Source organism: Camelus ferus, chromosome 19, assembly GCF_009834535.1.
Source record: "Camelus ferus isolate YT-003-E chromosome 19, BCGSAC_Cfer_1.0, whole genome shotgun sequence".
In the NCBI taxonomy this organism is placed as follows: Eukaryota; Metazoa; Chordata; class Mammalia; order Artiodactyla; family Camelidae; genus Camelus; species Camelus ferus.
The window spans coordinates 31,262,314-31,288,592 of record NC_045714.1 but is presented as its reverse complement, the minus strand read 5'-3'; the positions used below and the strand labels follow the sequence as shown (position 1 = coordinate 31,288,592).

Here is a 26,279-nt window from a genome sequence, read left to right as displayed (position 1 = left end):
CCATTTATTTATCTGTAAAATCCTGATGGGAATGGTTTTACTTCCCAGGGTTGTCATGAAGATTATACATGTAAAGGAGCTGCTCACAAAGTACTTCATTTAACTTAATAAAACCTGGTATTTTCAGATTAATCACGCAGATGCAGGAAACACTCCTCAACGTGGATTTTTCTATTTCAGCTATTTTCTATTCATTTCACCAATCAATTCAAGTTTTAAGTTTCCTCCTTTTCCTTATAATTCCTTTTTTTCCCCCTTGAAAATGTAGGTTCTAAGTCACTTACTAGATTCCACCATTGCCTAGAATATTCAGCTTAATTCTCTAGAGCTTCAAGCAGTGCCAAAAGCCATGTATTTTTTCAAACACATGACTTTGGGGCACAGCAGTGTTGTACCTCACATTAGGCTAAGAAATTAAAAAAAAGAAAGAAAGAAAAAAAGAAAAGCACCATTCATGCTCCAGAAGGTGATGAAAGACAGAGGAGTGTGGTGACACAAAGCTGATGGCCATGGCACACGTCTTCTGACGATGCCAGAACTGACAAGCCTGCCGGACAAGGGAGACACTCACAGGCGACCCCGCCAGCTACTTGAATGTCTTGTTTCTTATCTGTCCCTTTGGAGGGGAAGCTCAGAGGGGCCCTTTGACGATCTGATGCCTGGGCTCAAACTAATCTTTGTCATGTTGGTGCCTCACTGCCCACCCTTGACTCTCCCTCCTGCCCCATTTCATCTTAAAAATACAATTATTCCCACGGAATTTATTCCCTCCCTCCCCTCCGACCCCCACATACGTTGATGAATCAATCATTTTATGTCTGTAGATATGAATCTGGCTTGCTAACTAGTTGGAAACCTTCCAGGGACATATCAGCAGTGGTGATTTGGAAATTAATATGCCATGGAATGTTGTCATAAGGATAATGTTTGTTTGTTTGTTTGTTTGTTTTTGTTCTTTTTCCTTGTAGCAGCTTGATTTCTCTTCCTCTGGATAACTTTTTTTTTTCCATCTGAGATGTCTTTGTAATTATGAAGTCTGGACTTGTTAAGCTTTGTTAGCTGCTTACCATTTGACAGGTTATTTTATTGAGCATCCACAGCCCAGAATGGGCATAAGGATAAACAAGGAACAATGCCTGTGGTCATGGGGCTCACAAGAGGACAGACTAGTAAACAGACTGGTTTAGTACTGTTTGCTGAGAAGCATGATCAAAGTTTGCAAAAGGACTATAGGTGTACATGGAGCAGGAGGGTCAGGAACTGCTTCTGAGAGGGGCTGATTTAAAAGCTGGGATTTGAAGGGTAATATGTGGTTGTTACTCATCCCTCTCTCCTCCAGCTCCCCAGACCCCTTCTCCCCCCTTCTTTGCCCAGGGAGCTGAACCCTGCCATGGTGGATCCTGTAACTTGCCATTTCAGTTATGAAGGACTTACTCCCTCAGCTGTTGGAAGACAAACCTCAGGTGCCAGCTCTCTTTGGGGACTGCACCTCCTTAAGAAACCTGCCTCCTGTGTCCCATGACTGATCACCGCCAGGATAGAAAGACCAGCCCTCCCTGCTCCTACTTGAGAGAAGCTTGCAGGATCATCCTAGCTCCAGAGCTCCCGTGGGCTCACCTGAGTACTCTGTGGGGTCTGCATTGCAGCCTGCCTTCTCTGCCCAGTCCTGTGTCCTTCCCCTCCTTTGCACAGATGATTGTGCCAAGAGTACTTCCTAGGAACATCCTTCTTAATACTCTCTATCTCTGCCGAACCCAGCATGACACGTGCGGGCTGCAGTCAGCAGGCTTCTGAGCCAGCCGGAGTCTCGATGTGGTCAGCCAGTGGCACGTGGTCAGAGGTGGGAGGAGAGGAAGGGGTTTACCCCGTGCCCCCTCCCTGCCTCCACGCTGTTCTCTGGCAGTAGTTGGTCCCTTGGGGATTGTGGTGTTGTCCAGGTGGTCCTTTCCCCCTGGTAATGGCTCTGTTTCCTCCCTTCACTCCTTCAGGACCGAGAGTGATCATGTGTGCCTCTGCTGCTAGTCTCCAGAGGCCTCAACATCCCTAGCTGGTTCCCTTAATCCTACTTCTTAACCTGAATGGATCCTTTGGTTCAACCTTCAGTTATAAACGCTAGTAAGTATTTAACAACTAGGTCTCTGATTTGCAGCTTTTGACAATTCCTGTGGAATAAGTGTGCCCACCATGGCCTGACACGATGCCATTGAACACAGAGCTGGAAAGAGATGCCAAGTAGTCTGACTGTGCAGTAGTCCCTCCTTATCTGAGATTTAGTGCTGCGTGCGGTTTCAGTTACCTGTGGTCAACTATGGTCCCAAACTATTAAATGGTAAATTCCAGAAGTAAACAATTCATAAGTTTTAAATTGGGTGCTGTTCTGAGCCGTGTGCTGAAATCCCACGCCCTCCTACTCTGTCCCGCCCGGGGTGTGAATCATCTCTTTGTCCAGTGTGTCCCGCCCGTTAGTCACTTAGTAGCCCTCTTGGTTATCAGATCAGCTGCCATGGTATCACGGGGCCGGTGGTCAAGTAACCCGTATTTTACTTGATAATGGCCCCAAAGTGCGAGAGAAGTGACGCTGCCAGTTTGGATACGCCAAATAGTGTCCATAACGTGTGTGCTTTAAGTGAGAAGTGAAAGTTCTTGGCTCAGTAAGGAAAGAAAAAAAGTTGTACGCTGAGGTTGCTGAGATCTACGGTAAGAATAAATCTTCTATCCGTGAAATTGTGAAGGAAAGAAAATGTGTGCTAGTTTTGCTGTCCCACCTCAAACCACAAAACTTACGGCCCCAGTGCGTAGTGAATACTTAATTAAGATGCAAAAGGCATTAAATTTGTACAATAAGATATTGGGAGAGAGAGAGAGAGAGAGACCACATTCATGTAACTTTTATTAGAGTATGTTGTTATAATTGCTCTATTTAATAATAGTTATTATTTTAAATCTATTACTATGCCTAATTTATAAATGAAACTTTATTATGGATATGTATGTTTAGGAAAAAAACATTGTATATATAGAGTTCAGTACTATTGGCAGTTTCAGGCACCTACTCGAGGTCTTGGAATATGTCCCTCATGGATGAGAGGGACAACTGTATACATACAATAAATATAAATAACCTCAAGATTGTACGTAATGTGATAAAATAATGAGGAAGGCATGCGTTTTGAATATTTATATATTGTCTTTGTTTTTACTATAGTTCAAGTAATTGTAAGTTAATTTAATTAAAAATAATGACCGTGTTTAATAGCCAGCTTGCAAAACTCTTGAGAATTAACAGTTTTCTCCTGCAAGTCAGTATAAATCAGCTCCAACATGCTCCTGAGCTGAAGGTTCTGAGTAGAATTTTGTGTAATGTTGGGACCCTGCTTGATACAGACAAGTAGCAGTTAACCAGGCAGCTTACAGGTGAAGCTGAGAAATGAGTGGTACGGGCTGGGGTGGAAGCTGAAGCGTGAGTAAGTAAAAGGGCGGTTGGTAAGCGGCCTAGACGAGCCAGAGAATGTGTACGGAGCAAGGCGTGACCACTCACCAGATCCTAAGTTTTCCAGACAGTGAGAACCACAAGTGTCATTTATCTCCTGCCTTTTTTGACGGCTCTGTCCCTTCCTGACTTTTGGCTACTTAGTTACCCCATGAATGTCAGAAAGGAAAGGAAATCTGGAGATAGAGTCTCAGAGAGGGGACATGGTTTTTAAACGAGCTTTGCCAAATTTCCAGGGGTATGAGGCCAAGGACTCGAAAGTGAGTTCTGTGTCTCACAAATGTGAATGTGGCTGGAGGGGGTGACTGAGTTAGAAAGAAGAAGATGGAATCCTGTTGGTTAGAAAACGTCAAAAGACACTGAGAGAAAATGAAAGGACATTGAGCAGACGGGCGTGAGTTTGCAAAGAAGAAAGGTTTTCACTTCTTTTTAAAGCAAGTTCTCTTCTAATTTTTTTTTATTACTATACTTACGCTGAAATATGGAAAGAATCCTCAGTGTTTTGGCAAACTATTTCCAACAGGACCAGACCAAAGAATGCAGAAGAGGGGAGAGAACTGATTTTGAAATGTTCTTCCTGCCCACATTTGCTGGTAGGGTTGGGATCACATTTTTGACACATATCCTGGTTGTGTGCTGTCCATCGGAAGGTGCAGTCACAGAGCATCCATGACTGTGTTCTGGATAACGATGAAGTCTTTTGAGGCTGCATGTTCCACGTCTGAAGTCAACTGTGCCAATTTTCTGAAAGGAAACAAAACTTCCTTCCTGCACCCTTCCTGTGCCGAGAAAGTTCCATGGGTGGCTGCCAATCCATGAAATGTGTGCTGTATAGTTGAGAAGGAAATGTGGCTTCCCCTACTGATCAGAGAATTCACTATTTCAGAACTTGTAGGTCGAAATTCTTGCCCCAGACATTTGGGAGCAAGAATCCTGGGCTGGATGAATTCAGCAGGTAACTCATCTCATTCTTAGGAACTAACTAGAAACATTTCATTAACAAGTAAGTGGTTGTGCCTTAACTAAAGATGGGTGTGTGTTAGGATCACCTTAAAAACTGTCACGTAGAAACACTGTTCCTATGATTCCCTCTGAATGAAACCCACATGACATTTTATTCCCTGGAGTCTGTCTACACAGTTCTAGAAAGTCCTACTCTTTGAATCAGTTCAAACAAAACTCGTCTGAGGCAAGGATTTTGTCACACACATCAGGCTGTGGGGTACCCTTGCATTTTCAGGTCCTTCTTCCCACCTAGAGAAGGACAGGTGGAGTGACGGTGAATGGAATTTCATTTGCTTTTTCTGACACATGGTTTCTGTAATCAAGAACATTTGATTACATTTTGTGTCATGTGTAGCACTTTGTAATACGTGTCTTCTTTGACCTTTTGCATGGTCAGGCCACCCAAGATGGCTGTTTCCGTGCTCTTGGTACCTCCCCTGCTCGACCTGCTTGGGTGAGGTGCTTCTCTTAGGTGTTCTGTGGTTTCCAGTGCTCTCAGGCTCACCATTCATCACGCCTTGTTGTCACTGCTTCTCTCTAAATCTGGACTGAAAACTCCTTGAGGACAGAGTTTACATCCTAATTACCACCGTGTTCCAATTAAGCAATACGGTGCTGGGCTCAGTGTAATTACAGTTTATAGGATGGATGGATACATCATTTTGGACACAACTAATTATGGGACAGTGACACTAGCAATACTCATTCAACTAACAAATTCTGATTAAGTGCCAACCCTATGCCAGGCACATTCCAGGGGATGAAGGTACAATAATGAACGAACAGATGTGTTCTCTGCTCTTACAGGTCTTACAGTCCACTGGTGGGATGGGAGGGTCCTGGGGGAAGGATGTCCAGCTGAAGTTAGCCTCTGAACAGTCCAGCTGTAGCAGTAAGCAGTCTTTATAAGGAATTATATAAAGTACCATTCCTTTCTTCTTGGGCTAGTTTTGAGGATTACGGAGGCGCGCACATTTTGTATCTTACGACTTCTGCAGATCTCCTAGTTTTAATGCACCTTTTACTACTGTGGCGTATTCCTCCCTGTGTAGCAGATAATCCCCCATTACCCAAGCTGAAGTGAGTCATGCAGCTCATTAAGCAGAAGGGCTTGTCTTCTTTCAAATGCTTACTTTCAAAGCAGGCTCCTTCTGGCATGGTTTGGGTATCATCTTGCCTGAGGCAGGGGGATAGGGGTTATGACCTCTTAAAGTTCCTATCTACTCAATGCTTTTTTGGATTATTCCAAGTAAGTGTGAAGTTTTCAGTGTTTAAAGAACTGAGCAGGTCGTGGTGATGAGAACAGCATTAGAAGACCTGTTTTGACTGAAGTGCTCACTAGGAAAGATGGGATTAATGGAGATTTTTATTGTAGGGAAGGTACCAGTGTTTGGGTAATTAGGATTACTCACAGAGCAGAGGTGAGTTTGAAACAGGGCAAAGAAAGGATGAGAAAAGAAGACCGGTTCAAGAGGACTTGAAAGGCTAATAGGACAATTTAAGTGAGTGAGAGGGAGGAGAGTTGGGATGACAGGAGGCAGGGACCTTTTGTGTAAATAGAAGATGAAGGATGGGCATCTTATGTGTCATAAGGAGGGAGGCATGTGGTTGGGGAGAAGGAGCAGAGAGCTTTGGTGTGGTAGCTGGCCTGCGGTCCTGGGTTTAGAACATAAACTCTCTGAGCTTCCTTCACCTCATCTGTAAAAGTCCCCAGAATTCTAGTCACTTTCCACTGCTGGGTGTGCTGTATTTAGGGAAGTGTTATGACTTGGACTGATGCAGGCAAACTAGAAAGTAGAGCATTTGGGAAAGTCTAGACTGGGATGGCAAATAGATTAATATTCATGTGTTAACTTGTTTCAGTTAGTGGTGGCTGTGCTGAAAAGATTCTTTTATCTTTTTTTTTTTTTTTTTGGTAAAGAGGTTTATTTATTTATTCTTAGAGGAGGTACTGGGATTGAACCGAGGACATCACGCATGCTGAGCATGTGCTCTGCCACTTGAGCTAGAGCCTCCCCCTTGAAAAGATTCTGATGCCGTGCTTTGCTAGATGCGAAAAAGTACCACGCTTGATTCGTGGTGCCTGCGACGCGTACAAAAACAGGAGTGGTGGCATGAGTGCCAGGTGTTTGTTACACCTGCTATAAACAGAGTAGATGCTCTTGTTTAAGATCTAACTCTGTGACTTTATAAAATGAAAGAATCAAGGGTTTAGGCTTTTGCTGTCTTTGAGCTGCATCACTCCTACGCAGAGGTTTTGCGTCTTTGAGTGATTTCTGGGATGTATGATGGTGAGTGACTGGAGAAGCAACAAGTACCCTCTGAAATTTATTGCAGTATAGCTCTGTGTAGTGCCACATTCCCCATACTCAGGGAATAAATGATCACTAAGTAATCTCAAGTGTTGCAGAAATAGTTTGACATGCAACAAATTAAACTGGGCACAACCATTGCCCACTGGGGATGCCTGTTTCAGTTTCTAAGAATTATCAGTGTCTTGAGCTCTCAAGCCTTGGAATGGTACTACCACCCACGTTCCTCAAGTTCAGAAGCGTCTCTTGTTCTACTGTCTGTTATTTTGAGAGGATGAGGCAGGTGGTAAGAGGACGGGCCACCCCTGGGTGCTGGGCTTCACCTCTCACGTGACATACTTTTAGTGAACCTTTGAATGCATACCTAGCCAGTTTAATGACTGTATGACCTATTTCCCCACCTCTATCTTATGGTTAATACACTGGCAAAGATGTTTTAAAGTTGTCCATTCTTGTGAAAATATTGTCTCTGGGTCCCTGCAAAATCAGTATGAGAATCCTTAAATCTGCCTGTGTTGTTTATAGAAAACACGAATTTCCATAAACTTGTCCCAAAACAAGTTGGGACAATCTAGGTGGGGACTTTTGCTGATGCCTGCCCTACCTCACCCTTTCTTTAGCTCCCAAATCTCCTTCTCCCGATGGACATTTATGTCCTCTCCCTTATCATGTCCTCTCCTTACTATGTTCCTCTCCCCGCATTGTTTATATACATTCAATGGAATGGAAGAAAAGGCTATACTGTCTTTCATGCCACCTGAGGATCATTTTTGAATTCCTCTTCTCATACCAAATTTGAGAGCAATCTCTCCTGATTTTAGGTGGATGATGGAAAATTAAGTAAAGAGAGCCCCAAACCTAAGTCTGGCCTATTCATTCAGGCTAAAACCCAAACACTGTGCTCTCTGAGGCACGAACCAGGGAGAGGAGGGCATTTTTGGGAGTGAGCTCAGCTTTTCTAGATATAGGGACACAAAACAGGCAGAATGGGTGGAACCAAAAGAAAAACAGAAAAAGCCAAGGTGGCCATTCAAAGTTCTTTAATTGAGGTGAAATTTACAGACAGTGAAATGAAAAGATTTCAGTGTATAATATGACGCATCGTGGCAAATATATACATCTGTGTTGACTAACATCCCAATAATAATATAGAACCTTCCCATTACCCCAAGAAGTCCCATGATTCCCCTTTCTAGACAACTCCCAACCCCCAAAGGCAAACACTGTCATCATAGATGAGCTTTGCTTGTTCTTAAATTTCTTATTAATTGAATCATGCAGAATACATTTTTTTTCCTCTGGCTTGTTTCACTCAACATAGTGTTTTTAAGATTCATCCATGTTGTTGCATTTTTCTATAGTTTTGTTTGTCCATCTTTCTGTTGATGGACATTTAGGCTGCTTCCAACTTGTGATTACGAATAATGCTGTGATGGAAATTCTTATATGAGTCTTTTTGCGGATAAATGTTTTCCTTTATCTTGGATCAATGTCTAGGAGTGGAATTGTGAGATTGCAGGATAGATCTGTGTTTAACCTTATAAGAAACTACAGTTTTTCAAAGTTCTTGTATTGTTTTGCACTCACATTGTCAATTAATGACAGTTCCAGTTGCTCCACATCCTTCTCAAACTATGATATTGTCATTAAAAAAAAAACTTAGCTTTTCAAACACGTGTATGGCGGTACGTCTCACTGTAACTTTAATTTGAATTTCCTAGTGATGCTGATCACTTTTTCATGTGCTTTTTTGCCATTCATATATCATCTTTTGTGCAGTGCCTACTCAAGCATTTTTTAAAAAATTAGATAGTTTGCCATTTTAATATTGATTTGTAGGAGTTTGTTGTATATTCTGGGTACAAGTTCTTTGCCAGATATATGTATTGTAATTATTTCCTCCTAGTCTATGGCTTGCCTGTTCATTTTCTTAATGATTTCTTTAGATGAGCATAAGTTATTAACTTTGAAATTGAATGATAATTTTTTATGATTAAAGATTTGTGCATCCTAAGATATATTTGTTTGTATTAAGTTTATTCTCTAACATTTTCTATAGAGAAGATATTATAATTGTAACTTTTATATGTAGACTTATGACAAATCTTGGATTAATTTTTGTGAGTGGGATGAGGTAAGGATTGAGGTTCATGTTTTTCCACCTATTTATCCACTTGTTAAGCACCATCAGTTGAAAGGCAATTCTTTCCCCCATTGGATTTATTATCATTCACTCCCTGGACAACCCAATTTGCATTTGTTAGTAATTTTTCAAGGAAGAACATCTCAGTTTATCATCTTTTGTTTTCTAGACTTTGACAATTTTCTTATGCAACCATTTTTACAATTATATGGTAATCAGATGTATTTACTAATGAAAAAGTCAGTCGAGGCCATCTTGTCTTTTGAGATTTAAATAAAATTGGCTTGAGCCTCAATTCCCAAGAAACAGTTAGAACTTCCATGGCCCACCGCCACATTATCTCCCTACCTTCCAGCATCTGCATTGATTTCTTCCTGTGCATTCCTGTATGTATTATCCATGCCCCTATCTGAAGCCAAGCTCTTCACCTGAAACACCAAATCCCACTCCATCGCTCTTGAAAGTTTCCCAACTCTTTCCTGACACATCATTTTACTGAATCATTTTCATCAGTATATAATTACACTATTTTTTCCATCTTAAGAAAAATCACTCTCTTGTTTCCACTCCCCCCCCCAAATGAATACTTTCTTTGTTCCTTTTTGCAGAAAACTCCTTTAAGAGCTGTCTACATTTGAAGTTGGTAATTCCTCTCCTCTTATTCTTTCTTAAATATACTCCAGTCAGGTTTTTACCTTCACTATTCCACAAAAACTACTCTTGCCAAGGCCACAAATGACAAGCAAAGTCACCAATGACAGAAGTTGATTAAAAAAACAATGGTTAAGGTTTTAGTCTTCATCTTACTAGACCTATCATATCTATCGGCGTAGTTTGACACCATCCTTCACTTAAATGTCAAGACCCTCTACTCTGATGCTTTGTCTCCTCCTTTGTTGTTCTTCCCAGTCTCCTTTGCTGATCTTTTTTTCTCTCTCTGAACTCTTAGGGTTGCAGTATCCTGGGCTCAGTCCTCGTCTGTCTTCTCTATTTGCCGTCACTTCCTTGTGGATTCTATAGTCATACGACTTTAAATACCCTCTACATGCTGAAGACTTATAAGTGCCTCTTTCAATGATACTTCTGACCCCTCCCCATCCCCAAATGAAAAACCTCCTATACATGTCTGTGTTTGTCTGTTTTCATGGGATTTCACCATCTCCCTTGGACTTTGTTATAAACTGAATATTTATGTCCTCCCCTGCCCCCAGGCAAAATGTCTGTGTTGAAGCCCTAACCCCCAGTGTGCTGGTATTTGGTGGTAGGGCCTTTGGGAGGTAATAAGTTTAGACGAGGTCATGAGGCTGGGACCCCTGCAACAGCATTACTGCCCTTACAAGAAAAGGAAGAGACCACATCTCCCTCTCTCCCAGCCATATGAGGACACAGAGAGAAGGTGTCTTTCTATAACCCAGAAAGAGAGCCCTCACCAAGAACCAGATCTGCTGGCACCTTGATCTCGGACTTCCCAGCCACCAGAAATGTGAGCAATAAGTGTCTGGTTTAAGTCATTCAGTTTAGGGTATTTGGTTATTGCAGTCTGGGCTAAGGTAGACTGCCTTCAGAATTTCAATTCTTCTGTCTTTATTAGGGGAAAAAGTTAGCTTTCTACTCATCGCTCAGTGGTGCCCACTGTAGCTTGGAGCCTTCATACAACACCACCTCAGAAGGCCAAGGTCTGGCTGTTTGTTATGTGAAAATACATCTGTAAATATATGAATTTGATAACAATTATTGGGAAAGTGTGGTCCAGCAAGGTGGAGCCCATTCTATCCTAATGAGTAATTTATGTAAGTTAGAACTATGGGAGAGGAATAAATCATGAGTTGTTCCTATGTCTTGAGAAGTTTTGCATGTTAGTTAATTTGTAAAATATCTGTCAGAGACCAGGAGGAAGCCTGTCTCTCAGCACCCCAAGTGAGAAAGGAAAGGCGGTGACTGGATAGTACAGCTGTCAGTCTTCCTGAATAAAACAGGGAGATAAACCGCCCTGCGGGGACCCTTAGTTTGGGTGCTTCCAGACACGAATCCTTAGGCAAAGAGATGAAAGCAAGTAGCTTATTTGAAAGGTGATCCAGGAGGCACTATTGTTGAACATTTAGGTTGTTTCCACGTTTTTACGTGTACAATGAATTATAAACCTACACATGCGTTCACATGTGTATCTCCAGAAATGGCCTTTGTTAACTAAGTGTATGCATGCTGAAAATTTTGAGAGAAGCCACAAAATTGTTTTCTAAAAAGCCTGCATCCATTTGTTCTTACCTTAAAAGTGTTTGAAGTCCCATTTCTTCACCCACCAATTCAATACTGTATCTTGCTAATCAGTTAATTTTTTCTTCTTTGCTAAGGAGTTAAAATAATCTTATTTTAATTTGCATCTTCCTGTTGCAAGCGAACACATCTTTTTATGTTTACTGAGTACCATTCTCTCTTCTTTTGAGAACTGTCTATTCACAGTCTTTGCTCATTTTTATGTTGGCTTGTTTTTCTTTTATAAATTGTTGTATACGAGTTGTTCATGTATTCTGAATATTAATCCCTTGTCTGCTATATAAGTAACCATGTTTTATCCCCTGCTGTATTCATTTCTAATGTTAGCACCTCAATCACTGTCTCCCTCTCCACAATTACTCTTGTTATTAATCTTGGCAGCTCCAGTATTGACGTAGGTGATTCATTCTAACACCCGGCCTCATCAGTCCCTTGACCTCTCTTATGCAATGGTCTTTCGCTTCATCCTACCACCCATCCTGGTCATTACCCAGACCTCATCATCCACAGCGAGCCCTCCTGAAATCTCAGTTTCAAATCTCCCATCCTCTGGGGACAGATTTTACCCTCCCATCTCACCTTTCCTCAGGGCTTCTTTTCATCTGCTGTTTTTCATCATCTGTTACCCACTTCAGGTTCCTCTGTCTTATCTGGCTTAGATCTCATGGAATAGAATTGTAGACGTTCTCAGGAGGACATTCCTCATGCCCTGTTCTCTCTCTGCCATCACACACCTCTGCAAGACTCCACCCTAGTTAAGCCCAGTTACCCATTCATTTCCTTCTTACACTCAAGCAGCTGAGCATGGTTGGAGGAAATCAAGTGGCATTGTCATCTGGACTCACTTCAGCTTATGACCACAAATCCCAAATGGGCACTCAATTCTTACTATACATTTTAGTAAATTTAGTTTTCAACTTTCAAAGATGACTGTTTCACATCCTCTTTTCAACATCCCTTCCTCACTGCATCTTAGCTTGTGAAGTTGCCTCATATTTTAGAGAAATTAGGTACATTCAAAGGAGAATGATATCTTCTAAATTGAAACTTGACAGTCTGTTTGCTTCTCTACTCATGTACGCTGATGCATAAGATATTCCTGTTTCCATTTTAGACCAATCGTCTGTTCCATCCTGTGTTTTCAAACAGTTTGCTCCTTAAATTATCCCTACTCCCTCCTTTATTATAAGTTCGTCCAGTTCTATTATTGTAGTCATTTGGCTTGCTTCCAATTTTTTTTTGTCAACAAGAACAATGATACTGTGAAATTCCATTATGTATATAATAACGCGCTTATGCAAAAGTGGGTCAGGCCGGGTAAATAGCTAAGAATGGCAGTTCTGGGGGTGGCAGAATTTGCTAGTGCTTACCAATATGGGTAGCCCCTGCTTTTTGAAAGTTTGTTTTATGCCAGTTCACTTTAGTTCCTGTTTTCATTAACCAAAGAAATCTGAAAAGGATTTTTGATTGTACGAAAAAAGATGAAAATGGAAAATAGTGCGTTTGGCACCTGTCCTACAGTGGGGCGGATACAGAGGTGGGGCGCTGCCAAGCTCCTTCCCCAGCAACTGTAATTGGCATCTCAGCATCAGGCCACCGTGGCTGTGCACTGTGTCTGTGAGCATCTGTGCTTTATCTTGATTTATTTGTGCGCTTGTTAGCAAGATGCGTCCTAAGGTAACCAAGGAAGCAATTATTTTAAGCCATTTCAGAAAAAAGATTTCGTAAGAACACTCTGCTTGGATAGCAGGGGAGACCTGCTCTATGTTCTTTGGTTCTTCTGGTGAATGCAGACTATGAGAGTTCAGATTCTCTTGTTGTTAGATAAGGCCTTTGACGGAATTCCGGCTACTAGATGTAAATGGGTGATGTTTGCTACTTCTAGGGCTGACCCATGAAAACCTCTGTGCAGGAACCCTTAACCTTCTTTCCCCACGTGACTGTGTGGGTTAGTTACCAGCACCAACCTTCTCCTGCCTTGCTGTTCACCTGACTATGTTGTGAACAAAACATTAACTGTTTTTTTTTTTTATTGTTTAACTGATTTTTAATAACATGACATAAAGATCTTACTCTTAACATAATTGTTATGCAAAATACATAGATGACTACTGTCTTCTTTTAAACATATAAAATGAATAAGCAAGACGTGAAAATAGGCATGTTTCCATTAAATAAAAGAAAATTTAAAAAAAGTTTTGCTTTCCATATCATTTGGAGAGGGGACATTATCATTTTAAACAATATTCAAGTTTAAACAAATTTAAAAAGTGTTATAAACTGTTTAACCTTCATCAATTTGAAGGTTTAATGTTACTCCCAAATTTTGCATTTAGCTGAACTTACAAATCTGCTAACATCTGCTGGATTGATTTCACTCTGGATTCTAAGGCGTCAGTTTCTTCTTGCAAATTTTACTTTGCTTCTTCTAACGTTTCCTGTGTTTCTTCTTGAGAATGGCTAATGAAAACATCACCAATTTGATAAAGTAACAATCATTAAGCAGTCGTCATCCGCAAGCATGATGTCCTCGCAAGCATCTTCTATAAGTTTAAGTTTGTTACAGAGTTATGACAAAGTTAACTCGCCCTGACTAATACAGTGGGTCGGGAGAATAGTGTTGCCTTTTGCTAGGTAATGACAGATCATTTTCCAAAGAGATTCTCATCAGTGCACACTTAGCCAGCAGTTTATGGGATTTTCTTTTACTCCATAACTTGTTCAGAACTTGATATTTCCCAAATTTACACATTTTGCCAACCTTATGAGTTCTAAATGGTGTCTCAGTTTGCTTTTAGTTTTCATTTTCCTAATTACTGATAAGGTTGATCAACTTTCTGTTTATGGGATTCACATTTCCTCTCCTATGATAGATCTGTTTGAGCCATTTTTCTGTTCAGTTACCTTATCTGGTATTCATTTGTAGAAATTCTTTATATATTATGAAAACCAATCCTTTGTCAATTGTATATGTTGCAAATGTCTTTTCCCAGTTTGTGGCTTATCTTTTCCCTGTTTTCATGGTATCTTTTGTTGAATAAAAGCTCTTGATGTAAATGTAGTAGAATATATCAGTATGTTTTTACATCTTGTTTCTCTTATTTAAGAATATAAGAGAAATAAAGATATTCTTTTTCATTTTCTTCTGACTGTTTTTGTTTTGCCTTTTACATTCAGGTCTGTAATCTATCTGATACTATGTTGGGATGCAATTTTTTTCTTTTTCCTAAAGGATAGTCAGTTTTCTTTGCATTAGGATCTTCAGTGAAATTGGCTTATTTCTTGTATCATTTCTGTCTGGTTTTCTACTTGATGCCGAGGTTGGGCTAATCACATAAACTACATTAACATAGGTGCTCTCCTTCTCACTTCTCTAGAAGGAATCCACATCACCTGTTTCTGCAGATGAAATTTCATTGGAACACAGCCACACTGATTCTTTTACATATTTCCCGTTGCATCTTTCACTGTGATGGCAGAGTGGACAGTTGTAATAGACACCATATGGCTTGCAAAGCCGGAAATATTTACTATCTGGCCCTTTAAAGGAAGGTGTAGGGGAAGGTTACAGCTCAGGGGTAGAGCACGTGCTTAGCATGCGGGAGGTCTTAGGTTCAATCCCTGGTACCTCCGTTAAGAATAAAGAAGTAAATAAACCTAATTACCTCCCCCTCCAAAAAAATAAAATAAAGAAAGGTCTAACATGTGGTCAGAGTTCATAAATGTTCCTTGTGTGCTTGGAAAAATGTGTATTCTCCCATTTCTGAGAATAAGATTTCCTCTATATCCACTAGATGAGACATTAAACATTATTAAATATAGCTAATTATTATTAATTATGAAACATTTGAACAGCAGTAATTACTTTTTTTGTAGCTCACTCATTGTTGTTCACGGAAAATGTCTTTACACCGTAAAACATGTGCAATGATAGTAGATTTTTCATTTTCTTCCTGCGGTTCTGTCTGTCTGCTGGCTATATTGCCTATATCTTGCACTTTCTAGCCTCCATAATTGCATATCGCAAATGCCAGTTCCTTATTCTACACACACACATGCACGTGCACACACACACACACACACAAACCCTATGGAGTCTGTTTCCTTGGAGAATCTTGCCTAATACACTCAACTAGTTTTTTCTTTCTTTCTTTCTTTTTTTAACTGCTAATGCTGTCATTGATTTCCATTCTGCAAAATCTTCTTGTTCATGGGTTCATGGAAGAGGGAAGGTAGACATGCATTCTCACTTCCACGTGGATCCAGTCCTTCATTTAGCTTTTGTTACTTTTATTAACAATATCAATTAAGTTTTCTATCCATGTCTCGTTCAGGTGTGTAGTAATTTTATTTATACTACTTTATATATTTGTTCTTTCACTGATTTTGCTTCTCTTTTCACAGTCAGATTCTCAGAGGATAACTCCGTATTCTTCTAGGGGACCTTAGACATGTGCTCACTTGGCTTGAAATTTTATGATTCCTGGAAAGCATCTGAGCAGAGAGAAGGTTCCAGGATCCACTATAATTTACTTACTTTAAAACTCAGTTAAGCCACTCAAATTATTTAAAATATACCTATTACATAGTTTTAATAATTCAATACCGATATATTCTATGAATAACATGTGTTTTAAATTTAAACAGTCCTGCATTTGAGTCATGCTGGTGCCACTTTTGAAATGTGTGTTCTTGAACAAGTTACTCAATTGCTTTGAACCCCAATTCTCTCATCTTTAAAATGGGATAAATAATAGTTACTTTACAGTGTTGACAAAAGAATGAAAGGAAGCCATTGACTAGGCACCTAGTAGAGGGCTTAGAACATAATAGGGTTTAACTAAATTGTACCTGTTATTATTATTACTATTACCATAATTATTTTCACTAATTTATTCATTCATCAATTCAATAGATGCTTATTGAAAACCTACTGTGTATCAAGCACTACACTAAATACTTAGGGAACATGAGCGACCTAAACAGACAAGATCTGTGCCCTCATGGAATTTATGTTCAAGTGGATTAATTGCCATGGAATGGGATTGGGTATGAAATGATATTTTGCAAGCTACTGTGTCAGTGACAAAGCATCTAAAACCCGTGGCCCCCAGATGAGATGCATTGTCTGCAGACTGGTTGTGTGGTTCTTCTAGTCTTGACTGGACTTGCCCAGTCTGAAGACGGCCTCAGCAGTGATGACAGCTCGGATCCTCTCTATGTCTCTTACCTTCCATCTTAGCGCTGGAATGTTCCGATAGCAATGGCAGAGGAGCAAGAGCAACTGTGAACACATGCAAGTACTTTTTCAAGCCTCTGCAGTATGTCTGCCAACATCCCACTGGCCACATTGAGATACTTGGCCAACCCAGCATCAGAGAAGGAGGATGCTGCAAGTTTACAAAGGGCATGGATATAAGGAAGGGTGAGGAATTGGGACCATTAATGCAAGTAATCTACCCCCTTTGTAAAACGGTGAAATATAATTTGGTGTACCATTTGCAAGTGTGGATGCATACCCAAGAAGTTATTTCCCAAGACTGTTATATGAAATCATGAAGAAGTAGTGTGTGACACTTATTTCTGCATGCATGGCTAGTCTGCTGTAAGCCCAGGTTTGAAAACAAAATTTAAACAGAAGATGCCAGCCCAGTATTATCCAGTCACATGCAGCATGGCTAGCTAGGGTACAAAAACTACTGATTTAAAGAAAACTGCTTAATTCAAAGGGCCTAGAAAAGTTGACAATAGGTAGAGATTATGGGCCACACAAATATTTGAAGTTGCAAGAACATCGTGTGGAAAATCAAAGGGCATAGGTTAGCTCAGGCTGCAGTAGGTTGGGCAGCAAGTGGGAGCAAGGTGTGCACTGTTTCCAGAGGTTGGGGCCAAGTGATGGGTCAGGAAGTTCAAGACAGGCAAGAGAAGCTAATAGGTAACCTGATTGCCAGGAGCTTGTGACATCACCTTGATAATGAAGCAAGTCTCAGACCCGGACAGCAGCGTGGGACGTTCAGAACCCAAGCATGGGGTCAAGAAAACACTTGGCTGGAAAGAAGGAGTGTGTGAAGGCTGATGAGAGTAGATCCAGACAACATCTTTTAGTGAGGATCCCTTCATCTTTTCACTCATATGTGTAACTCTCGCCTCACTCCTACAGTGACTATCATGTGCATATATTCTCTTCTGCCTCCCTGTTTATCCCCCAGTGGTCCATGCATCATCTGCTGCCCACATTCCTCCAATTTTGCTGATGGCGTTGCACCTCCCTAGAACTGATCTCCAGGATGGAAGTTTCAATGGCGCACCTCTGCGTGGGTGTGCCTATGGTGACTTCATTTGACCCTCTGATTAGTAGCCAGGGACAACACAGTGATTCATGTCTATACTCCCACTCTCTTGATATTCAATATATTGAAATAAGAACCTATTCCTCTGTGTTGTTTCTCAATGTTCAGAATTTTTAAAATAACAATTGCATGTACCTCATTGTGAATGTTAAAAACAAATGTTTTACCCACAAAGTGTTGCACACAGTTCGATCCCTCTGGTCTCCCATCTCCAAGACTGAAAAGTTCTTTACATACATGGAGGTGGTTTCTCTGCTCTCTGTTGACCAAACAGTGGCCAAACCAAGAGATGGAAGTTACAAATGAGAAGAGTAATTGCGTTGTGTCCATGCTCGGACACCTGCCATCACACAGAAGAGGGACTGGTTTGGGTCCTAACTTGGAATTTCCATGGCTAAGTTAATTATGACGGAGGTTAAAATATGGGGTTCCCATTACATAATGGGTCACACAAGACTGGGTTTTAGTGACTGGACTTAAGGTGGAAGTATGGTATGGCTGGAGCAGGCCCAGACTGGAAGCCAAACTCTTAGGTAGAAATGCTAATGTGGTTACACACTTACATGATGGGTTGAATTGTGTCCCCTCCCCAAACCCAATTCATATGTTGAAGTCCTAACCTCTGATACCTCAGAATGTGACCTTATTTGGAAATAAAGTTGCTGAAGATATATTCAATTAAGATGAGGTCATACTGGAGCAGGGTGGGCCTCTAATCCAACATGACTGATGTCCTTACTGAAAAAGGGGAAATTTGGAGACAGATGCATGCCTAGGGACCACACCATGGAAGACTGAAGTTATGCTACTGCAAGTCAGAGTACATCTGGGGCTCTCAGAAGCTGGAAGAGGCGAGAAAGCCTCCTTCCCTGACAGGTTTCGGGGAGCATGGCCTTCCAGCACCTTGATTGGGAACTTCCGGCCCCTGGAGCCATGAGACAGTGCATTTCTCTTGTTTAAGCCACTCGGTTTATGCTACTTTGTTATGGCAGCCCTGGCAAACCACTGCATTACCCAAAGGCTGCTGACGTTTGTGTGACGCATGCTACGGCATCACCCAAATACGGGAATGTCTGTTACTTGATGGACAAAGACTATGGATGATGGATCCAGGACTTCCCCTTGGAAATTCATTCTGGTCAGAGCAGGTGTTCTCTGCTGTTTGGAGATTCAGCAGGCATGAAAAGTGTGCTGAGGGCACCCCGCCCAATCTTCTTTGCTGGGCTGGAACTTACCTTCTAGCTGCTGTGTGTGCTGTTTGCTTTTCCAGAGGATTTCCCCCAGACAAACAGGACCTCTTTTATTAGGAAAGCTACACCCTTCCCCTTTGGTTTGCAGCCGTAAGAGGGTCAACTCTGGGGTGTCACCTGTGCTGCAGGGTCCCCCATGGGGTCAGGATGAGCCTGGACCCATAGCCTTGCTCAGCTCCCTGACTTCCCTCCTGAGAGCGCACACTTTCTAAATCCCTGTCACAGCTCTGCTTCTGGTGAACTTGACCTTCAACTTCAGGCTATGCAGTCCTCTTTCCTAGATAAATTGGAAAGAGTGAGGCCAACCTATTTCAGACAGGAGAGTCAGGGGAAGGGAGACGTGGGCCTGGTTGAATGAGGCCAGGTGCTAAGGCATAGCAACCCGAGTCTTGGAGATGGTGGAATTAACATTGCACTCACTGTCATCTGCGGCCCTTGTAAGTGTCGTCAGTCAACAGGCATGCCTGTCTCTGTGGTCATTATGGGAATAGTGATGTTCCCACGGACATCTTCTCATTGGTGCCATCCTGAAGTTTCCAAACTAGGGCCAGGTGTGCGAGAAGCCTTGGGAAAGATGCCTTTTCCCAATCAGGTGAATGACGGGAGCTGGTCTGGCCAGGGTTTGCTCCTCAGAAGTGTCCTTGTCTGCCCTCTCCTTCTGGCCTTGTCAGTCACCAGCCAGACTCATTCACCTGGAGAAAGGAACCTTCCCTGACCTTACTTCGGGTGAATCCTCAGCAGAGACGCAGCACAGGAGGCAGGACTGGCTGACTCAGACGCACTGTGCACACAGGTTAAAAGAGAGATGGAATGTTTGGGATTTGACAAAGTAAGAGGTCCTAAGGACTGAAGATAAAAAGACCATGAAGTCTAAGGGAAAAAGTCTGGGCGAGAATATTCTGGAATATATGTTTCTTGGGCATATTTTCAGGGATTCCTTTTCATCCCTTGTCTTGCCTATCCACTGTTAATGGTCCTGATTAAGTGGAAACTCATAAATTTAGCTTTAATTTTTTAAGGCCTTCTAAAAATTTTATTTTATTTTATTTTTTGGAGGGGAGATAGTTACGTTTACTTACTTACTTCTTTTTAGAGGGACTGCTGGGGATTGAACCCAGGACCTTTTAATATGCTAAGCATGTGCTCTACCACTTGAGCTACACCCTCCCTCACCCTAGCTTTAATTTTTATATGAGTAATATGAGAACATTGCTCAAAATTCTGAGTTCAGAAGCATTCATATGGTAAACAGTCTCATTCTTACCCTGTTCCCAGTCACTCAGTTCCTCTTACAGGAATGCTTTCTTATAGTTTCATAAATGATAAGATAATTCATGTATTTGTGTGTGCGTGTTCTTCTTCCCACCTGTGTGATGGAATCCTTTATGCCCTGTCCTGCATCTCGTTTTTTGAACTTAACATTATACCTTGGAGTTCAGTCTATTTTTGTCAGTGAGGCCTCCCTATTGTTTTTAACAGTTGACTATTATTCCATGGTATGGACACCTTTAACTCATTCTCAGTTTCGGGCTGCAGTTAATATCCCTGTGGTTAGATCAGGTCATGCATATGTGAGGATACCTGTGAGCTGCAGGCCCAGAATTAGAATTGCTGGATCAAAAACTGGGTGCACTTTAACTGCAATGCCAGACTGCCCTCCAGGAAAGTGGTACCAGCTTACAGTCCCATCGGCACTGTATGTGGATGCTTGTTTTTCTACATAGACAAACTGTGGCTGCCTATTTTGGGGAATAAAATTTTGTTGGATCACAGCCATGCCCCTTGTCTACAGCTGCTTTTGAACAGCAGAGCTGAGAAGATGCAGCAGACAGCGTATGGCCCAGAAAGGTGATGATATCCACTATCTGACTTTTACAGGAAAAGTTTGCGAATCCCTGCTCCACACCGTGTAACACAGGAGGAAGTCAGACTTTCTGATCCCCGCCTATCTCATGTCAGGAAAAAGATGTTTCATTGTAGATTTATGGTTCTCATTTTATGAGTGAGGTTGGAAAGTTTTTGCTGTCTTCTTTTCTGCAACCCTTGTATTTGTATTTTTTTCCTGGTTTTCTCTTGAGGAAGTTAGCCCTTCTTCTGATATGAGTAGCAAATATGTTCTCCTGTTTGTTGCTTTTTAAAGATTTTGATTATGTTTTTTATTTTTGGCTTGCAGAAATGTTTGATTTTTTATATAATTGGATATATCAATCTTTTCTTTAGTGATTTTAGATTTTCCATCATATTTATAAAAATCTTACCCATTGTTCTTTTATTCTTTGTCTTTTAATGTTCATATGTTTGATCCATTTAGAATTTTTTGGTGAGGTGTGATGCAGTGATGCACCCTCATTGCTTTTCTTCCAGAAGGCTAGTTGCCTGAAATCTATTTACTGAATAATTCATCTGGGGGAAAAAGTTTAGAAACACCATCATTATTGTGAACTAAATCCCACTTTTTCGGGGGCTCTGTTCTTGAATGTTTTATTTAATTCACTTGATCCTCACTATTTTAATATTCTAGCTTTACAGTTTTATTTTCTGAAAAGGGCTAGTTTCCCCTCATCATTTTTCTTTTTGTGTATGTGTGTTTATCTTTTTTTGTTTTGTTTTTAATTTGCATTCTTTTTTATTGAAGTATAGTTAGTTTACAATGTTGTGTCAATTTCTGGTGTACAGCATAATGTTTCAGTCATACATGCACATACATACGTTCCTTTTCATATTCTTTTTCATTATAGGTTACTAGAAGATATTGAATATAGTTCCCTGTGATATGCAGTAGAAACTTGAACTATTTAATCTTACTCATTTTATTTTGTTGGAAGCACACAGACCAGATCCCACTCCTAAGGCCAGAGCCATTGTCTCCCTTGGAAGTCCAAGATCTTATGACATTATGTCTAGTTGTAAGCTAAATGTTATTTAATATTTAACATACAAACACTTACGTATATATTATTTATGCCAATTTTGAGCAAAGTTCATTGAGCACCTTCTGCATTCAAGATAGAGTGCTTGGCACTCAGATTTGCTTTTTGTTCATTCAGTCTTGTGACTATGTTCCATTAATTATGCTTTTTGAGAGCTGGATTTATTCTTTGCAAGAAAGCTTATTGTGTCTCTAGAAAATATACACTCTTTTTTTGATCAGCCCTTGCAAAATTATTTTATTTTTTCACTTTGACATTTATCTCATCTTCATTATCACCACGTTCTCTTTTTATTTCTGAATATATTTCGTTTACTCTTTCCCTGACATCACTCATGGTCTACTTATTAGCGATACAGGATATGTCTTGTGCCTCTTTAAAGTGAGCTAGGAAACTGTCTTCACCTGTTAGGTGCTCGAATTTTTGTTAGTAAACTGTATAAAAGAGTCATGATGAGTGCTTAAGAAGTGAATTTCTTTGGTGGGGTGTTTTCACAAAAATAGCTGGAAAAATTTGTCATTTTTCTATGGATTTTTTTTTTGCTGTCACATCCTCTTTCTATTGCTAGAGTTTTCAGTAAGCCTTCCCCCTCAGTTCTGTTAGATTCTGTCTTGTGTGCCTCTCTTCCGGCCATCACTTGGGCCAATGTGGCTTTGAGGACTGCTCAGTTTTGCTGGCATTCCAGCAAATATTTTTAGAAAAACAGTAGGAACTCCTCACTGAAGCCACAATTTGCGGACTTGTGTGTGTGCAATGGTGCTCTCTCATCCGCTTTGGCTTTGGACTACCTGGGGGGTGATAGGTTCATTCAAATTAACTGCCTCTTTTATGAGCTCATCCTGGCGGCACAAAGCGAGCCATTCCAGAGAGCCAATCACAGATAATTGTCATGGGAACCTGAAAGCCACTAATGTGCTCCTGTGTGACTGAGCTCTGTTCTGACTTGGCATTGGATCATGGCTGCTCATTGTGGATGCACCCAGCTCAAGTCCTGTTTGCTCTGGGAAGCCTCCCTGAGAGATACTTCTTTCTCTGATACTTGGCTTTCCAATAATGACCTTGGAGGTTGAGACCTCTGAGGAGTTCATCCCAGAAGCTGTGAAGGGGAGACACAGGGAGTCCTCACTCTTCACTCCAGCTACTACTAGAGCAGTCCTTCTTTTTTTATGTTTGATGTAGAGGGATTCTGCTTCAGAAAGGCTTCATATTCTCCATTTTGATAGTATTTAAGCACCAGAGGGTGGTGGTGTCAACGAGGCTCGTTAGCATCAGATTTTTAGACTGGGGTGCTGGCTCAGGTCAAAAACACCCTACAGGTGACTGATATATAAAAATCAGAATGTTAATTTATTAATTTAGCTTGGAAAATATAGCACCAAATGGACTGAAATGACTTAGTAAGCTTGGTGAGGGTGTTTGCTCCCTGAAAGTATGCTAGCTGTCAGGGAAGCTATGTGAGTGTTTGGAGACCATGGAAACAGAACCAAGAGTCATTTCTTCCTAGCAGTGTTTCTGAGTCAAGGTAAATCTGCTGCACACTCTAAACCAGTGGCTTAAACTTTACTATGCATCAAAATTGCCTTGATTTGGGTTCCACCTCCCCTAGAGTTTCTTGTGTGTGTGTGTGTGTGTGTAAGAATTTGCATTTCTAACAAGCCCCTGGGAGATGCTGATAATGCTGGTCTGGGGTCACACTTAGAGAATTGTTGCTTTCAGTCGTAGAAAATAGCAGTGCTAATATGTGCAAAGCCAGCATCATCCCCCTTCCTCTGGGCCTTCCTGATGGACCTTCCTGCTGGACCCTGACAACTTTGAATTACTTTTTTTCATGTGATCTAAGACTGACTTACTTGCAATTCCATGACCTTTCATCAGACTGCCACATGAGTCAGTATAATTGATTAGTTTCTCTTGACCATGTTACAGTGGCATCTTATACCTGTACCCTTAAAATTACTCCCAGTCCATCCATCTTCCTAAGAGTTTGGGGCATTCTCAAACCCTTTTGTCACACATTTTTAGATCATCTCTTGATCTCTGATGCTTCCTCCACTGTATTACACATGCTTTGAGGGCTAAATCACATATTGTGTGCAGATTTTGCTAGTTTTTGTGGGAAGCCATATTTCTTTTGGAGGAGAGAACTCCATGTTTGTTTTCCTTCACAAATTTTTGATTGCATTTCTCCCACCATACCCAGTAAATGTAAATAACAGTGCTGTTCTGCCTATTTTTGTCATGAGGTAATAAAGTCAAAGACACTTGATTGTAGTTTATTACCAACAGAGATTTCCTGCCTAAAAGTTCAACAAGAGCATGAGTCACAGTGTCATGGACTTGTGAAAAGAAGCTGTGACCCATGTCCTGAGCATAATTGGACCCAGGCTAGTGAGCATCAACTGGTTGGTGTCCACAGCCCAAGTGCAATGCTTTTTGCCCTTTCTCTATTATCTTTTGGCTTCCTGGGGAACTGGCTCAGATCCCCAGGGAATCCAAGAAGCCTTGAACCATGGGCTCCATTATGGGAGTGGTAGACATGGGGGACTGGAGTTGATACAGCTGGTACCTATACTTGAAAATGAGATGAACTACTCAAAGTATCACGGCAGGTTGTATTTTTTAGCTTAATGGTTTTGAAAGTCCTCCTCAATCCCAGGGTAAATTATTTATCATATACTTACCTGGCATGTGGTTTTGGATGACATCACAAGGACTTCAGTCTTGAAAGATATGCTAAGGTAGGTAATTAGGACCTCCAGACCCTCTGGACCATCCATTTCCCACTGGATGACCTTAGTTTAATAGGTATTGCAATAGTAGATTGGAAAGTAGAAGTTGGTTGGTATGAAGGAAACTTTTTAGCTGAGATGTTCCAAGCGTGGGCAATTAATTAGCTATGATTATCTCATCACCCATCACTACTTTGTATCACAGGAAGTCAAGGGGCTCTTCATCTCGTTTTGTCCACCATGCTTAGTGCAACTTGTCCCCTCTTTCTTACTTACTTTTTCTATTCTCTCCCTCTCTCCTTTGCCTGCCATGTGGCAGAGAAAAGCCAAGTAAAGCCAAGTTGGTGGGTGACAGGTGGGTGCTAGAAAACCAGTCAAGTTGGGGTAGGTTAGAAGTGTGTCATCTTAGCGTGGCTGGAACTACATTGCAGAATTCCCTTCCTTGCTTAGTTCTGGGTTAAAATAGGACACAATACCTTTGGTGAAAGATGTAGAAGGTGGGAGTGAGGCAACAGCCATATTCTTCTTATACTTGGAAGGTCCACGTGTGGCACAAGGCAGTGCTGCCGGTTGTGCCTGCCATCATTTTCCTGCAGACTCATCCTGAGAGCCTGTCCTGGAGCACTTGTTGCTCCTGCTGGATCCTCCTTCAGCTGTTCTTTCTCATGTGCCAGGTGAGAGTCTAGTTCCATGGTGAATAATGTCACCTCCTCCCACAGGACACTTCGTCATCAGAGGTGGAAGCCTTGAGGAGGTGAAAGAACAACATGAATTCTAATCTGTCCTCAAGGATTCCAGCCCATCCTTGAAGGTTCCAGTTGTCCTTGTTTCCGCCCTTGGTATCCATGTTTTCGTAATAACTACTTGCTCTGCTGACTTTAAGCCTCCACACCAAACACAGAAGGCACAGATCCCTGTAGGCTGTTCAACTTCCACCACTGTATAAGGTCAGATCCCTGTGATACATCCCTTATTTCGCCATCTCCAGTGGTTCTATTTCTTTGATCAAGTCTTGGCTGATACACACTTCAGTTCATGATTCTTAGGCAGAGGATTGCTTGTTGGAATCAATCCACAGGGAATTTGGCCAATAGATTTTGAGTTTGTCAAGGACCCATAGCCACTGGTGGCAGCTGATTTAGGACTTTCAAGTATTTGGATCTGAATTAGTAGCTAGACCTTAGCAACTGATTCCACCAAGAGGCACTTTATGTAAACCAAGCTTGGGGGGTGGTTCCCAGGTCCTGATGAGCCACCCTGGCCTTTAGACTCAGGACCATTTCAGCAATGGAGGAATATGACTTCTTCAATGTATTGGATCTGGAAACTTCCAAGAGGCATAAGCTGTTGCAAAGTTGTTTTGTGATTTTCTTCATGTGCTCTTCCTCTCTCCTTTTTGTTTTTGTTTTTGTTTTTTGTTTTGTTTTGTTGATGTAGGAAGATAGAAAGGGAGGAAATGTTCCCTTTTACCTTTCCTCCTCTCCCCCTTCACATTACCCCCAATTCACAGTCCCAGATCATAGGCATGTGACCATGAGATGGGATCATCTTAGTGCTAGGAAACTTGACAGCCTTGGAAAAAAGATTGCAACTCTAAATGTTTATGGAATTCCATCTTGCACTTGGGCAGTGGCTCGGGACAGCAGTATTTCTGACTTCCCCTTGGACCTCCTCTCTCTACTTAGTCTTATGCTTCTGGCTCTTTCTAAAGAAGCAACCAGGAAAAGGAAAATTTATTTTAAAGCCAATTTTCCCCCTTTGAATTCCATGTTTGGGGATAAAAGCATTTTTTTTTG

The 26,279-nt window shown here is 41.2% G+C and overlaps 1 long non-coding RNA gene across 1 annotated transcript in view; it reads left to right on the top strand.

Moving 5' to 3' along the window:
• The window catches only part of LOC116657958, a 324,795-nt gene that overhangs the window by 79,320 nt on the left and 219,196 nt on the right, over positions 1 to 26,279 (top strand). The window lies entirely within an intron of this gene.